Source organism: Pseudophryne corroboree, chromosome 9 (genome assembly GCF_028390025.1).
Source record: "Pseudophryne corroboree isolate aPseCor3 chromosome 9, aPseCor3.hap2, whole genome shotgun sequence".
In the NCBI taxonomy this organism is placed as follows: domain Eukaryota; kingdom Metazoa; phylum Chordata; class Amphibia; order Anura; family Myobatrachidae; genus Pseudophryne; species Pseudophryne corroboree.
In genome coordinates, this window is record NC_086452.1 from 383667845 (window position 1) to 383683518 (window position 15674).

Consider the following 15674-nt stretch of genomic DNA (forward strand, 5'->3'; position numbering starts at 1 on the left):
GGTGGAATGCTGATAGGGGCGAGCGCAACAAAGCCAATTGCGGGCTCAGTGGCGAGCTATGCTCACCACAGGTTCTATTCTCCCTGTATGGGTGTAGTGGGCACTGATAGAGGGGGAATCACCTACCTCGCCGGCATACCAGCGGCGGTAAGGTGGCCAGTCAGGATCCCGGCGGCGGTATTGTGACAGCTGGAATCCTGACTAGCGGTATGCTAACCGCATACCTTGTGGCCTACAGATAAGAAAAATGACTAGGCAACCGCACATCATAGTGTACTCAATGCAAATATATGAATAATATCTGAATAATAATGCTCTAAATTAGGCTGGCTACACACACACACACACACACACACACACACACACACACACACACACACACTGACCATAATAGAAACGTACAGTAGTGTCCACATTACAATAGCTATATATATATATATATATATATAGTAATACTCCCATAATAATAGAAATATATAGTAGTGTCCACATTATAGATATATAATATTCATAAAAATTAGAGATGAGAGGGTTCGGTTCTCAAAGAACCAAACCCTACTGGACTTTACGTAACGAGCACGGATCAGAGTCAGGCTCAGGTTTTCCCGCCTGACTTGGAAACCAGAACGAGGAAAACGTCATCATCCCGCTGTCGGATTCTCACGGGGGGGTTGGATTCCATATAAGGAGCCGCGCGTCGCCGCCATTTTCACTCCGGCATTGGAGAGTGTAGAGAGAGGACGTGTCTCCGTCCTCAGTGTCCATGTCTTGTGCTGCATCAGTCCAGTCACAGTGGTGGTGTCCTTTGCTGCCATATGTCCAGTGCTGCTGTATAAGTCCAGTCCAGTCGTGCTGCATCAGTCCAGTGGTGGTGTCCCTGTGCTGCCGTATATGTCCAGTGATCCTGCCGTATATGTCCATTGGTACTGCCGTATATGTCCAGTGATCCTGCCGTATATATGTCCAGTGATCCTGCCGTATAAGTCCAGTGATCCTGCCGTATAAGTCCAGTGATCCTGCCGTATAAGTCCAGTGATCCTGCCGTATAAGTCCAGTGATCCTGCCGTATAAAATAAATCCAGTGATCCTGTCATATAATTACAGTGGTTCTGGCGTATAAGTCCAGTCCAGTTATACTGCCGTATATGTCCATTGATACTGCCGTATAAATCCAGTGATCTCCTGCCGTATAAGTCCAGTGATCCTGCCGTATACGTCCAGTGATCCTGCCGTATAAGTCCATATAATTCTGTATAAGCCCAGTCCAGTGGTGCTGCCATATAAGTTCAGTGGTGCTGTCCTGTGTTGTATATTATGTACTCCAAATAAAGGGGTTATTAATATTTAATCCAAATAATTTTCACAGGGTTTGCCCTGTGTGGTGTAGAGGTACGCTCGCCTGTGCTGCATATTATTATAACAGCTTCAAATAAAAGGGTTATTATTATCCAAATTAATTTTACAGGCTTTGCTGTGTGTGTGTTTGGTTTAGGGGTACGCTATCCTGTGCCACCAATATTGTGCATGTATTACATCTGGGCAAATTCCAGCACGTCCCATGTTTGTGCCGCACACTTGTGTCGCTTAGCAAAGTCGTACAGCTACCTCATTGCACCTCTTTTTCTTCTTTGCATGATGTGCTGTTTGGGGCAAAGTTTTTTAAAGTGCCATCCTGTCTGACACTGCAGTGCCACTCCTAGATGGGCCAGGTGTTTGTGCCGCACACTTGTATCACTTAGCTTAGTCATACAGCTACCTCATTGCACCTCTTTTTCTTCTTTGCATTATGTGTTGTTTGGGGCATAGGGGGTAATTCCAAGTTGATCGCAGCAGGATTTTTGATAGCAACTGGGCAAAACCATGTGCACTACAGGGGAGGCAGATATAACATGTGCAGAAAGAGTTAGATTTGTGTGGGTTATTTTATTTCTGTGCAGGGTAAATACTGGCTGCTTTATTTTTACACTGCAAATTAGATTGCAGATTGAACACACCCCACCCAAAGCTAACTCTCTCTGCCCATGTTATATCTGCCTCCCCTACTAACAAAAATACTGCTGCAATCAACTTGGAATTACCCCCATAGTTTTTAAATCTGCCATTCTGTCTGTAACTGCAGTGCCACTCCTAGGTGGGCCAGGTGTTTGTGCCGGACACACTTGTGTCGCTTAGCTTAGCCATACAGCTACCTTAGGTCTAAAAACAATATTGTGAGGTGTAAGGTGTTCAGAATAGACTGGAAATGAGTGGAAATAAATATTATTGAGGTTAATAATACCGCAGGATCAAAATTACCCCGAAATTCTGTGATGTTAGCTGTTTTTATGTTTTTTTTTAAAAATCATCCAGATCCAAAACAAAAACACGAAAGGGTGGTTTTGGCAAAACCAAGCCAAAACCAAAACACGAGCTGGGAATTAGAACCAAAACACGAAAAGTGCCCGCCGCACAGCTCTAATAAAAATTAACTACACCACACAGTAAAGCCAGAGACATGCCCAGCGGCCCAGCCTCTGAAGAACTAAAGCCGCTCAGTGCCGATGCATCACATGAGCTGAGTGAAGGGAAACAGCTGCACTGTTGTACCCAGCAAGGGACGCCGGGGAAAGTGCACCCAGGCTCCTCTATTCACGCCAGCCATGGTCGCCAGAGAAGGAAGTATGATGTGACATCATGATGTCACCGTTGCGCTCCCAATAACCCTTACTAAGTGGGAAGCTCTGTCATGCTGTCAAGCACCATGGTCTTGTTGCTCTGTGGCGCATTATAATTGTGGTAATGGCAGTCATGGAAGCAAAGTGTGTGGCAGGTGGTACTGCGTAACCGCTGCCAAATTCTTAAGGGTATGCCGTACCAGCGCGTACATGCATACTTAAACCACTGCTTAAAGGGATACGGATTTGCTCAAACAGCATACTGGAGTATCTGGTTGTCCACAATCAGCGGCTTTGTGCCCTGGTCATATAGCCTTCAGGACAAACTAGCCAAAGTTGTTCTAGTTGTTCACAAATAAAAAGTAACATTCAATCCCACCTGTTTATTGCCAGAATTAAACCAAGTCCCACTGAGCTCAGGTAAAATAATTAGCTGAAGCAGTGTCGAACTGAGGCATGAACGGCCCACCAGGTAAATGCATTTGTAGGGGCCCGTGATTAGGGGTGTGGCCAGATTCCAATGGTCTGGGCTCCTTGATAAAAAAAAAATTAAAAAATATATATATATATATATATATATACATATACACACACACACACACACACACACACACATATACTGTATATATATATATATATATATATATATATATTAAATACTGCATGATAATGTACCAGAATAAAAGCAATGCACTGTAGAAAATACACCATAGTCCTGTGCAGTATAATGTAACATATGTACAGGGCCGGCTCCCGGCCTACTAGCACCCTGAGCGAGAAAATGTAAAAGCGCCCCCCAACCCCTATGCGCGCGCTTCGGGAGAAAGTGGGCGTGGCCTCCTGGGAAAGTGGGTGTGGCCTCGTAACTTCATATTATGAAACTATAAATAAATATATTTTTTCACACCCCCTCTATGCACACAATTAGCAGCCTTACGCAGAACAGCCACAGTAGCGTTCCTTACACACAATGTCTCCAGTGTAGTGCCAGCTACACATGACATGCCCCGCAGCAGTGCCAGCAACACATGACATGCCCCGCAGCAGTGCCAGCAACACATGACATGCCCCGCAGCAGTGCCAGCAACACATGACATGCCCCGCAGCAGTGCCAGCTACACATGACATGCCCCGCAGCAGTGCCAGCTACACGACATGCCCCGCAGCAGTGCCAGCTACACATGACATGCCCCTCAACAGTGCCAGCTACACACAATATCCCCCAGCAGTGCCAGCTACACATGATAGTGTTCACGTTTTAGGGCAGGGTGCTGATCACAAGGAGGGCACATTTTTAAGTAAGGAGGGCAAAATGATGTACATACTGTAATGCTTGGTGCTCCTCCACCCACATGCTGAAGCAGGGACAGTGCGCGCCGAAGGCGCGCAGCAAAAATTTAGGGGCGTTGCTTCGTGGGGAAGGTGCATGACCACAGAATAGTGGCAATTCGCATTACACCACATAGTAGTGCAGCTAATACACATTGCACCAGGTAGAACCTCCTATACACTTTGCGCCAGGCAGAGCACGATAGACACTTTGCGCCAGGCAGAGCACGATAGACACTTTGCGCCAGGCAGAGCACGATAGACACTTTGCGCCAGGCAGCGCACGATAGATACATTGCCTAGCCACAGACGCCTAGTAGATACACTACATGATATGCCCCCCAGCAGTGCCAGCTACACGTGACATGCCCCCCAGCAGTGCCAGCTACAAGTGACATACCCCCCAGCAGTGCCAGCTACACGTGACATGCCCCCCAGCAGTGCCAGATACATAAATGGCCACACAGTGCAGATATGCCCCCAGTGCCAGATACATAAATGCCCCCACAATGCCAGATACATAAATGACCACACAATGCCAGACACATAAGTGCCCCCACAGTGCCAGATGCATCAATGACCCCACAGTGCCAGATACATAAATGCCCCCAGTGCCACAAAACATAAATGCCCCCACAGTGCCAGATAAATAAATGCCCGCCGTGCCACAAAACATAAAAGCCCCCACAGTGCAGATATGCCCCCACAGTGCCAGATACATAAATGCCCCCAGTGCCAGAAACATAAATGCCCCCACAGTGCAGATATGCCCCCACAGTGCCAGAAACATAAATGCCTCCACAGTGCAGATATGCCCCCACAGTGCCAGAAACATAATGCCCCCACAGTGCCAGAAACATAATGCCCCCACAGTGCAGATATGCCCCCACAGTGCCAGAAACATAATGCCCCCACAGTGCAGATATGCCCCCACAGTGCCAGAAACATAATGCCCCCACAGTGCAGGTATGCCCCCACAGTGCCAGAAACATAATGCCCCCACAGTGCAGATATGCCCCCACAGTGCCAGAAACATAATGCCCCCACAGTGCAGATATGCCCCCACAGTGCCAGAAACATAAACGACCCCACACAGTGCCAGACAGATTTTAACTTACCTGTCACTGACATTGCGGTGCTGGGAGCCGGGAGTACTGCTGTGGGCGCGGGCGGAGGAACGATACTGTCAGACGCCGGAGCCGCACAGCGCGCTGCATAGCGCGCACACAAGCGGCCGGGAGTGGGACACACAGATTAAAGGCTGGCTCCAGGCAGGAATATGGCGGCCGCAGCGTGCGGCGCCCTATAAGAGTGGCGCCCCGCGCGGCCGCTCTAGTCGAACATGCCTGGAGCCGGCCCTGCATATGTATAATGTGTAATTCGTGTGCAAAGTCTGGAACCTGATCCCTAGAGGAGGAGGTGGGGCCCCCATACATTAGGGCTCACTGGGCGTTTCCCCTGTACCCCTGTGGGCCAGTCCAACCCTGGGATGAAGTATAGCAATATGACAAAGAAAATGATCTGTTGGGACAGATATTAAATAAACTAACATACTGTCTAAGTTGTAAACTTGGGGTAATTCCGACCCATTCGCACACAGCGGTTCTTCGCTGCAGTGTGAACGGGTCGGGACTGTGGCTGCGCGCCGACCGCAATGCGCATGCGCGTCGTTGCCCGGCGACGGTGGTCACCGGGCAGCAACGCTGCCAGCGCAGAAAGTGATCGCAGTGGTGATCGTATGAAGACTGACAGGCGGGAGGCGTTCCGGGGCGTCAACTGACTGTTTTCAAGGCGTGGTGGGGCAAACGCAGGCGGATCCAGGCGTTTGGAGGGCGGATGTCTGAGGTCAATCCCAGAACCTTCGTCGCTGGATCCGTCACACAGGGTAAGTAACTCTTACCCTGGGCTTGTTTTGCAGGAAACTTTGTTAGCATAGCAGGGCTGCACAAGCTATTGCTGCCCTGCTATGCAGAAATACACTCCCCCATAGGCACCGTCAAGTTGATCGCACGAGCAGCAAAAAGTTGCTACGTGCGATCAACTCGGAATGCGGGCCTTAAAACAGTACAAAACTAATACTGCAGATTTTTGCTGCCAATGTGATGAGATGGGAACCTGTAGACTGAATTATTTTCATTATTATCCTTCCTCTTAAAATTGTGGATGTTCGTTAACATTTGCACGTCTTACATCCAAACAAGGTGCCTATTAATTGCTAAAGATAGTTCCCATGCCATGTGACTCCCTGCAAGAAGAGACTCTGCAGCTGGAACACTGTTCGTGTTTTTCATTTGTTCCAACCCAATTACTGGAACGTCTGCTGTGCTCCAGCTGAGTGTCTGACCTCTTCTGTCTACAAAGGTTTTTATACATTGAAGACATTTCCTTATAGGCTGTATTGCTTCGGAAAATATCAATGGAGCCGTGATGTGTCTCCTTACTGACAGATAGAAAAAGCCATTAGAACAACATGCTAAATTTAGCTCCTTATAACAATGTTGCACTGCCTAGTTGTACTGATGCCTCCAAAGCGGCTTACTGTATTTCACCACGACAAGAGGCGCTATAGACTGTCACCAATTATAGGTGATTCATCAGGAGTCTACAAATACATTTGCTTCAATCCAGAGCCGGCCTTAGGCATAGGCAAATGCCTAGTGCATTTGGAATGCCTAAGGGCACAATCAGCTTCTGTTGATTAAAATGATATGCGGCATGCCTATATTGTGTGTGTGACTGGGGCTGTATCTGCATACGAAATGCTACGTTACAGTGTATTCCTGTAAATCACTGTAAAGTAGCATTTCGTATGCAGATACAGCCACAGTTGTATACAGACTATAGGCATGGGGTATATCATTTTAATCAGCAGAAACTGCTTGTGCATCCTAGCCACATACCAATGCAAATAAGATGCATTTTCAGCAAAAAAGGCACCCAATGTAAGCAGAGCTGCCAGCTTATTCACGCCAGGCATCTCCTGCTGCATGGCGAATTGAGGCAAGATGTATGAGGACACCTGTGTATCCAAGCAGAGGCAGAGGTCACAGTGTTAGTGGCTGTGTGAGACTGAGTGCTGTGTGTGGGTAGGTTTGTTGTGCAATAATGTTAAGCATATGTGTAAGGGGCATTATGTGTGTCATAATGTGTATAAGGGCATTAATAAACACTGGCATAATATGTAAGGTTCATTATGTTTATAAGGACATTAATAATGTGTGTCAAGTGTGTAAGGGGCATTACTGTGTGGTATTTTGTGTATAAATGCATTACTAATATGTGGCATTATGTGTATAAGGTGCTCTACTGTGTGGCGTAACGTATAGAAAGGGCACTACTGTGTGGTCTAATGTTACTAAAGAGCAACATGGTGTGGTGTAATGCGAATAAAGTGCAATTCAGTGTGATGTAATGTGAATAAGGGGCACTACTGTGAGGAGTAGCGTATATAAGGTAAAGTGGTACCACTATGTGATGTAACGTGAATAAGGGAAACTATCGCATGATAAAATGTGAATAAAGTTGCACTACTGTGTGGCGTAATTTGAATTGGGTGAGGGATGATGGTGCTGGGAAAGGGGTGCAGGGTCAGAGGCGGAACTAGCGGCAGTGCTAGGGGGCACCAGCTAAAATCTTGCCTAGGTCATCATATTGGTTAGGGCCAGCTCTGCTTCAATCAAGTTTTTAAATGTTAAGTCTCTCACATATATGGGACATTAAATAGGGCACTTGACAAAACATACTTTTGTTGCATGCATGCTAATGGGTGGTATTCAGTTTGCCGGCTGTTGGGATCCCGGCGCTCAGTATACCGACGCCGGAATCCCGACACCCGGCATACTGACACCTATTCTCCCTTTTGGGGGTCCACGACCTCCCTGGAGGGAGAATAAATAGCTTAGCGCGCCACCGTGCCCGCAGCGTGGCAAGCGCAGCTGTCGGCATGCCGGCAGTCGGGATTCTGGCACCAGTGTGCTGGCCGCCAGCAAACCATACTACACCCCATGCTAATAACCATGGTTAGTTTGTGATAAAGTTTTACAGACTATCTTCCTATATATCAGGGAGCAGGTCTATTGCCGGATACTGTGCAGTCACCAGTATAAACTGCAAATGCTTCAGCACAGCTCTCTCCATAATCTACATATCCAGGTCAAACATCTCGCTAAGCGCAGTGTTTAGTAACGTGGATGATCAGATCATGTTGCCTCAGCCTCAGGGAGAGTGGAGGAGCGGGCAGGGAATCATAATGAAGACACTGCAGGACTCACATCATTTAAATAACAGAGAGCCAGCACATGCATGTAACATGAAGCTTCATTAGTCTCAGACAGTCATAGGCAACAGTCAGAGCCGAATTTAGGGGTCAGGCTGCCCCGAGGCACAATGATATTGCCCCCCTCCCCCCAAGCACAATGATATTGGGCGCTCAACATCCAAACCCCCCACCCCAGGCTTAATAACTCACCAGTTGTACCTTTACCCGGGTGCTTGGTGCCTCTACAGCCATTCTTCCCGACCCACCTGTCCGTCCGCCCTCTATCCACTGCTGCTCTGATGTAACGGAGGGAGGGGAGAATGCTGTGCTGCGCCGCTGCTCTGATGTGCAGGGGGGAGGGGGGGGGGGGACTGCTGTGTACATATTGCGCCAGGTAGAGCTTCTTATACACAGTGCGCCAGGTCGAGCCCGTTGTACACATTGCGCCAGGTCGAGCCTGTGGTACACACTGCCAGGTAGCCCTTTATACACGTTGCACCAGGTAGCCCATTATACACGTTGCACCAGGTAGCCCATTATACACCTTGCACCAGGTAGCCCATTATACACCTTGCACCAGGTAGCCCATTATACACCTTGCACCAGGTAGCCCATTATACACCTTGCACCAGGTAGCCCATTATACACCTTGCACCAGGTAGCCCATTATACACCTTGCACCAGGTAGCCCATTATACAACTTGCACCAGGTAGCCCATTATACACCTTGCACCAGGTAGCCCATTATACAACTTGCACCAGGTAGCCCATTATACACCTTGCACCAGGTAGCCCATTATACACCTTGCACCAGGTAGCCCATTATACACCTTGCACCAGGTAGCCCATTATACAACTTGCACCAGGTAGCCCATTATACACCTTGCACCAGGTAGCCCATTATACAACTTGCACCAGGTAGCCCATTATACACGTTGCACCAGGTGAGAGAGAAAGCAAGAGTGAGTATGTGTGTCTGTCTCTGTGTCTCACCCCCATCCGCCTGGCTCCTGTCCCTTGGCTCCCGGCTCTTCCTCCCCAGGGGCGGGGACTGCTGTATACACATTACGCCAGGTTGAGCCCGTTGTACACATAGTGCCAGGTCGAGACCGTTGTACACATTGCGCCAGGTCGAGCCTGTGGTACACACTGCCAGGTAGCCCTTTATACACGTTGCGCCAGGTAGCCCATTATACACGTTGCACCAGGTAGCCCATTATACACCTTGCACCAGGTAGCCCATTATACACCTTGCACCAGGTAGCCCATTATACACCTTGCACCAGGTAGCCCATTATACACCTTGCACCAGGTAGCCCATTATACACCTTGCACCAGGTAGCCCATTATACACCTTGCACCAGGTAGCCCATTATACACCTTGCACCAGGTAGCCCATTATACACCTTGCACCAGGTAGCCCATTATACAACTTGCACCAGGTAGCCCATTATACACCTTGCACCATGTAGGCCATTATACAACTTGCACCAGGTAGCCCATTATACACCTTGCACCAGGTAGCCCATTATACACCTTGCACCAGGTAGCCCATTATACACCTTGCACCAGGTAGCCCATTATACAACTTGCACCAGGTAGCCCATTATACACCTTGCACCAGGTAGCCCATTATACAACTTGCACCAGGTAGCCCATTATACACGTTGCACCAGGTGAGAGAGAAAGCAAGAGTGAGTATGTGTGTCTGTCTCTGTGTCTCACCCCCATCCGCCTGGGCTCCTGTCCCTTGGCTCCCGGCTCTTCCTCCCCAGGGGCGGGGACTGCTGTATACACATTACGCCAGGTTGAGCCCGTTGTACACATAGTGCCAGGTCGAGACCGTTGTACACACTGCGCCAAGTAGCCCTTTATACACGTTGCACCAGGTAGCCCATTATACACGTTGCACCAGGTAGCCCATTATACACGTTGCACCAGGTAGCCCATTATACACGTTGCACCAGGTAGCCCCTTATAGCATTGCACCAGGTGAGAGAGAAAGTAAGAGTGAGTGTGTGTGTCTGTCTCTGTGTCTCAGCCCCATCCGCGCTGGCTCCTGTCCCATGGCCTTGGGGTGGGAGGGAGTGCGGCCCACAGGAAGCGGATGGATAGGTGGGAGAGATGTGGGCAGCGGTAGGCGGCCACAGTGTGTGACGAACAGGTGGCCGCTGAAGGCGCTGGCGGGGTGACTGCCCGCCCCGCCCTGCTAGCCTTGCCACTAGGAGGGGGGGGGGGACTGCTGTGCTGCTCCTCTGGTTTGGGGGGGGGGGGGGGGGGGGGGGGTGCTGTGCCACCCCCAGCAGGTGCCGCCCCTAGGCATGTGCCTCACGTGTCTAGTGGGAAATCCGGCACTGGCAACAGTCAGCCCTAGGGTCCCAAAAAAGGTAATTTTCTATACTAGATATATTAATGTTATCATAAGGGGGGGTATTTATCAAAGCTTGGAGTGAGATAAAATTATGAGAGATAAAGTACCAACCAATCCGCTCCTGTCGTTTTTCAAACACAGTCTATAACATGTAAATTAGAAGCTGATTGGCTGGTTCTTTATCTCTCACAATTGTATCTCTCTCCGAGCTTTGGTAAATAGCAGCCTTAAAGGCAGATATACTAAGCTTCGTAGAGAAATATAGTGGAGAGAGATAAAGTACTATGCCAGCCAATCAGCTCCTAACGGTCATGTTACATGCTGTGTTTGAAAAGACACAATTAGGAGCTGATGCTGGTACTTTGGGGTCTATTTGTCTAGCAGTGAAAAGTGTGCACAAGTGAGTCAGTGGAGAAGTTGCCCATGGCAACCAATCAGCTGCTATGTATAATTTTATAGAAAGTTACCTCAACAATGATTGGTTGCCATGGGCAACTTCTCTACACTTTTCACTGCTACATGAATAGACCCTTTTATCTTTCTCCACTTTATCACTCTTCTCAAAGCTTAGTACATCTGCCCCTTAGTGATATTTTACAGCATTCTAATGCACAAAGCAGATATCATATTCTGATACTTAATAACAAGGCTTCAGTCTTATGGTATGTGGCGCTTTACATTGGTAAATTGAATTGCTAGTAAGCACTTTGCCTAGTCAGCTGTGTTGAGCAGTTGCAGGACATTAATGGGGCAGATGTACTAAGCATGGGAGAGTGATAAAGTAGAGGGAGATAAATGGTGGGATGTACTAAGCATTGCATCTGTAATGTACATGTACCCACTTAGCACACATGCTAATCAGATATGTACTTACAAATGTGATTAGCATAGCAAGGGACAGCTCCATCAACACCTTTGTGGTGTGTGGCCTTCAGGGTTTAGGACCCAGGAGTCCCTCTTTGCATGCGCAGTGTGATGCAGCGGCCGTGGGGGGGGGGGGGGGTGCTGGGAGGGAGCAGATTGGATCCCTCTCAGGAGGAGTTGCGAAGAGAAGCCTACAGGCTTTTATTAGGTAACGCCACCCAAAGATGTCGTTACCCACCAGCTCCAGAATACATTGCATTCTGGTTCTTGGTACCTATGGGAATGTGGGAAAAAAACAAACAAACAAACTGGTATTTTCAGGGTTTTTATATTATTTTAGGCTTTAGTACATCCCGCTCAAAGTACCAGTCAACAGCTCCTAACTGTCATTTTTCAAACAAAGCCTGTAACATGGAAGTGAGGAGCGGATTGGTTGATTGTTTCTCTCTCTCCACTTTATCACTCTCCAATGCTTAGTACATCTGCCCCCAAGATAAATAGTGCTTATAAATTATGTGCTAACATAATATAAACTACATTTCTTTCTTATACCTCATATATCTGATGTTCAGCAGGTTTGTCTAGGTGCCAAGCCCTGCTGGGAACGCAAAATCATGCACCCAAGTTGGTGCGGTCACACACTCTAGCACCGATGCCCAACAGATCTCTTGGTGGCCCTGGCAAAGGGTGTCCTTGAACTATGCCATCCAGTACTGGCATACACAGTGCTGTGAAACAATGTTCTCCGCAACCCTACATTGCCTTGTACAGTCCTACAGATATATAGATTGTACAAATGGGGAAAAGCATAGTTTGTGCCACTACAAAAATCTTTGTGCAAAAATGAACAAAGTATTCTGGAAAGAGCCCTACAGTAGCTGTGATATAGCCTAGGTTTCCTAGGAAACCTGGTTAATGATGTGACTTTTAACAAGGTCCATCTGTTAAGTTGGAGTGGCATATTAACCCCCAGTTGTGATAAGAAGATGATTTGCAAGTGATTAGGTTTTTTATTTACGCTTTGCTACAACACTGTTGTAGAACTCACAAACAACTGTTAATCCACAGTGCCACAAAGGATGTTATGTTTACATGGGATGCAGTTAGGTTGCCGGCAGTCGGGAGCACGCCGGAATCCCGACTGTTGACAATGCCGCCAGCCGGAATCCTGGCTCACGGGGGCTTTTCCGACTCGTGGGTGTCCACGCACATTGAGTGGGAATAGAACCTCTTCCCTCATGTGCTTATCCTTTGTCTTATTTTAATAATCTTCAACTGTACCACATCCAGCAGTCTTCTGCCACCTGATACTTATTCCTGTGTCATCTGCTGATGTAACTATGTTTATTTACCCTGTACTTGTCCTATACTGTCATCAACTGTAAGTTGCTGTTTTCCTGTTTGATTATTTATGTACTCTGTAATTGGGCGCTGCAGAACCCTTGTGGCGCCATATAAATAAAGGATAATAATAATAACCTGTAGCGAGTGCAGCGAGCCACCGAGCCCGCAAGGGGACTCTTTGCGCTCACCATGCTGCCAGCATACTGGCGGCCGGTATGACGTTGTCGGTATACTGACGGCCGGCATCCCAGCCCGTCGGTATATCATACTGAACCGCTTTACATATTGTATTTCAACCAAGAGACACCCACTGGCATTACATTTCTTTATCTTTATTTTAATGCTACCATAAGGCATGCAAACGGTACTGGCAATGGAATCCATGGCTGCCAATGTCAGCACAGCCACTGAAATTATTACTTGCATTTGTACACGATGGGTTAGTATCGATAAACCACACAGGATCCCAACAATCAGAATGCCGACAGTAGCATCCTGATGGACTTTGGCAAGCATTTTAACCCTAACCTACCCCTCTCACAGCCTAACCCACCACTCCAACAGTCTAACCCTAACCGTGTAACCGCCCCACAGCCTAACCCTAACCCACTCTTCTCACAGCCTAAGCCACCACTCCATCAGTCTAACCCTAACCGTGTAACCGCCCCACAGCCTAACCCTAACCTACCCATCTCACAGCCTAACCCACCACTCCATCAGTCTAACCCTAACCGTGTAACCGCCCCACAGCCTAACCCTAACCCACTCTTCTCACAGCCTAAGCCACCACTCCATCAGTCTAACCCTAACCGTGTAACCGCCCCACAGCCTAACCCTAACCCACTCTTCTCACAGCCTAAGCCACCACTCCATCAGTCTAACCCTAACCGTGTAACCGCCCCACAGCCTAGCCCTAACCTACCCATCTCACAGCCTAACCCACCACTCCATCAGTCTAACCCTAACCGTGTAACCGCCCCACAGCCTAACCCTAACCCACTCTTCTCACAGCCTAAGCCACCACTCCATCAGTCTAACCCTAACCGTGTAACCGCCCCCCACAGCCTAACCCTAACCCACCCCTCTCACAGCCTAACCTACCACTCCAACAGTCTAACCCTAACCGTGTAACCCCCCACAGCCTAACCCTAACCCACCCCTCTCACAGCCTAACCTACCACTCCATCAGTCTAACCCTAACCGTGTAACCCCCCACAGCCTAACCCTAACCCACCCCTCTCACAGCCTAACCCACCACTCCATCAGTCTAACCCTAACCGTGTAACCCCCCCCCCCTCCCCCACAGACTAACCTTAACCCACCCCTCTCACAGCCTGACCCACAGTACGGCAGGCAAGAGCCCATTCAGAGCCGTTTCTTGCGGCGGGCGAGGCGTGCCTCTGCACGGGGCGCCCGCCGCAGCTGTTTTGGTGTGCTCCCCCTCCTCCCATTCATTACTACTACTCCGCTCGGGGGGCAGAGTTTCTCAGAATGACGCGTTTGCACCGTGACGTCACGACGCAAACGCGTCATTCTGAGAAACTCCGCCCCCTGAGCGGAGCAGAATGACAGGAGGAGGGGGAGCTGGGTATCTGGCGCTGCTGCCACCTCTATGACCGGATCCCTCCTCCATACTTGCGCCGCCAGAGGGGCCAGGAAGCCTCTGCCCCGGCCCGGCATCATTACCGTGACCTGGGCTGGCACAATAAAGTTTGTTCCTGTACTGCGCGTGTGACGTCATCACGTGCGCGCGCTGAATACAGAAGGAGCCTGCAGCCGCTGAGCCGGAAAGGTTCTCCACACTGGAGTCTAGACGCTGCCCTTCCATGTGGAGCTGCAAGAAATACGTGAGTGAAGCAGCTACAGATGGGGAGGAGGGGGTTGGGGGCCGCTGATGCTACAAAGAGGCAGAGGGTGATGCTGAGAGTGCAGACACATGCTGTGGAGAGGGTTGGGGGGGGGGGGGGGAATAGTGAAAGATCATGCTATATATAGATGCAGGGAGGAGGAGGTTTGTGAAGTGCAGACATGGGGGGAGGGGATGATGCTATATAGAGACGGAGGGGGTTGCTGCTGACACAAGGGGGGAAGCTGATGCTATACACAGAGCCGTTCCTTGCATTCGCACAGGGCACCCGCCGCTGCTCTAGGTCGCTCAGTTTGCTCCCCCTCCTCCCCGACATTACTACTCTGCTCGGGGGGTGGAGTTTCGTGCAATGACGCGTTTGCGTCGTGATGTCACGACGCAAATGTGTCATTATATGAAACTCCGCCCCCGAGCGGAGTACTGATGACGTGGAGGAGGGGGAGCCGCCCGGGAAGCCAGCAAGCTAGGAGGAGGGAGAGGCGGGCCGAATAGCAGGAAGCGGGATGGTAGAGGACCGCTGCAAACGTAAGTGTAACTTTCTCTTTCTCTCTCTTTCTTTGTAGAAGGGGACTCTGGCTGCCGTAATGTGTAAAATGGGGACACTTGCCTGCCGTACTGTATAAAATGGGGACTCTGGCTGCCGTAATGTGTAAAATGGGGACACTTGCCTGCCGCAATGTGTAAAATGGGGACTCTTGCCTGCCGTAATGTGTAAAATGGGGACACGTGCCTGCCGTAATGTGTAAAATGGGGATACGTGCCTGCCGCAATGTGTAAAGTGGGGACTCTTGCCTGCCGTACTGTATAAAATGGGGACTCTTACCTGCCGCAATGTGTAAAATGGGGACACGTGCCTGCCGCAATGTGTAAAATGGGGACACGTGCCGGCCGCACTGTGTAAAATGGGGACTCTTGCCTGCCGTACTGTGTAAAATAGGGACTTTTTTTTTTTCCTGTGGTGGCCGTGATGATGAGATCAGATGAGGA

At 49.2% G+C, this 15674-nt stretch overlaps 1 protein-coding gene across 2 annotated transcripts in view; it reads right to left on the reverse strand.

Moving 5' to 3' along the window:
- Nucleotides 1–15674, reverse strand: part of FGD3 (FYVE, RhoGEF and PH domain containing 3) — a 421797-nt gene that overhangs the window by 124686 nt on the left and 281437 nt on the right. The gene's annotated exons all lie outside the window — the stretch shown is intronic.